Source organism: Bidens hawaiensis, unplaced genomic scaffold, assembly GCF_021521415.1.
Source record: "Bidens hawaiensis isolate Kalapana, Puna unplaced genomic scaffold, B.hawaiensis_p1.1 tig00029892_1, whole genome shotgun sequence".
Lineage (NCBI taxonomy): Eukaryota > Viridiplantae > Streptophyta > Magnoliopsida > Asterales > Asteraceae > Bidens > Bidens hawaiensis.
In genome coordinates, this window is record NW_027494966.1 from 154,156 (window position 1) to 156,319 (window position 2,164).

Below are 2,164 nucleotides of genomic sequence, written 5' to 3' on the forward strand. Positions count from 1 at the left end.
ATATCATAATAAACATACATGGTCACTAAAAAGACATCAACAACATAAAAATTCATTTGAAATTGATTTAATAACTTGTATTTAAATTTAAAGTTGATCGAATTTTTTTGTCGAGTAATCTAGCAAGAGGAGTGAGTGACCGAAAATCCAGAATGACACAATACGGATTGTTAGTTAGAGTTCACCAAATACAGAAATTAATTAAACTAATATGGTTTTCGGCAAAGGTTATTATATTTAATTGGCTAACTTCTTTTCCAATGTGGTGTAGTGGTAAAGAGCATACGTTTCTCAACGAAGACCCAAGTTCAAACCTCACTCACAACACTTTAGGGGGATATTGGTGGCTTAATGAAGAAATAATGAGATCTTTGTGATCTCCAATTCGATCATGAGGGCGGGCGGGTTTTCCACCAGTGGGCCTTCGGGGGTTGAATTTTCCCCGGAACTGGAGATAACCTGGAGACGCTTAACGGTTCTGTACGGTTGGGTTGGCCAGCTGGCGGTGGCCTTTTGCTACTAGGTCACCCCGTACAAAATACCTAGACATTCTATGTTTGTTGGCCGTTTAAATAAATATATTTAATTGGGTAAAAATTTACATTGGATCATTGTCCATTCGGTCTAAAATGTTAAGTAGTTGGACAATATCTTGGATGTTATAACTAGACCATTGCTTATTGTGTTTCGATTTTTCTGTTTTTTAATTTAGACAATTATTTTGAGGTAAGTTTACATTAATCAATTTGTATTTTTATTTTGATCAAAAGCTAAAACATCAGTTGGAAATCCGGATAAAATTTAGCAAAGTAAAACGTGAGACAAGTGGCATATATATTCAAAGACCAAGCGTACTGGGGCGGTTTCTCCTATCGTTTTGGCCCAAAACGCTGGGTACACTGCCCCTTTCGATGTTTTCGGCTATAATTTTGGGCCATGCATTTTCACCACATCGTTAACTTGGCTCTAATTTTGAGAAAATGGACCATTGGTACAACTGAAATTAAAAATAAAATAAAATTATTTATTATAAAATCTACCTCGTTTCATTTTTGAGTGAATTGCGGTTTTCGTCTCTATGGTTTGTCCAAATCTGTAGTTTTAGCCAAACAGTTTCATATTTGCGATTTTTATCCCTATGGTTTCATTTCACTTGCAATTAAACCCGACTTCACTAATCCTGTTAAATATGGTCGTTAAACCAATCAGAGTGTCCTTCATGTGAGAAGCAGTTTTGTCCATTCCCCCCCCCCCCCCCCAAAAAAAAATACACCCCACCCCCTCATGCCAGAGGGCTTGTGAATTAGGACCAAGGTTTATTTGGGGCCCCTTATGTGAGGGGCATGCTGATGGGTTTAACAACCAGACTTAACGAGGTTAATGAATTCGGCTTTAATAGCAAGTGAAATGAAACCACAGGGACGAAAATCGCAAATTTGAAACTGTTTGACTAAAACCGCATATTTGGACAAGTTATTGGGACGAAAACGACAGTGTACTCTTCATTTTTTTTAAAGTATCTTCATCATCTTCTTATCAAAAAAACCTTCTCATCCTCTTTCATTTTTTTTTTCAAATTACTCGACAAATATGAATTCATTCAACAATAATATGCTCCGTTTTAGTCAATACTATCGACAGATTGACTCAAACACTCCCAACACAAATTATCCACAACCGAGCACCACCTAACCAACCCGTCAATAACCGTACCCGGTCTGTGTTAATTTTGACCGGAACATTTAAAAAAATACAACCTTTATTTTTTTTTATTTTAATGTAATTTTTATTTTTAATTTTAATGTGTTTTTATTTATAAAATTTAATACAGTTTTTTTTAATTAAATGCAGTTTTTGTTATTTTAATGTAAATTTTTTTTTAGTAAAAAGTATTTGTTTAATTTTAGTTAAAAAAATTAGAAATGCAAAAAAGATAAATGATTGAGTACTGATTGTTGCAGAGTTTTAGGGGATTTTTAATTTTTGACTCCATTCATTTTTGCAAAATGTTGAAATGCTAACTTGACGCCAGATGACGTAAAATGTTAGGAGATGTCTAGTTTTGACTATGCATAATTTAAGGTAATATTACTATCGACCAGCTGTAAAAGAATGATGTTATAAAAATTTAACTTTTTTTTTCTTTGATGATATAAAATAGCAT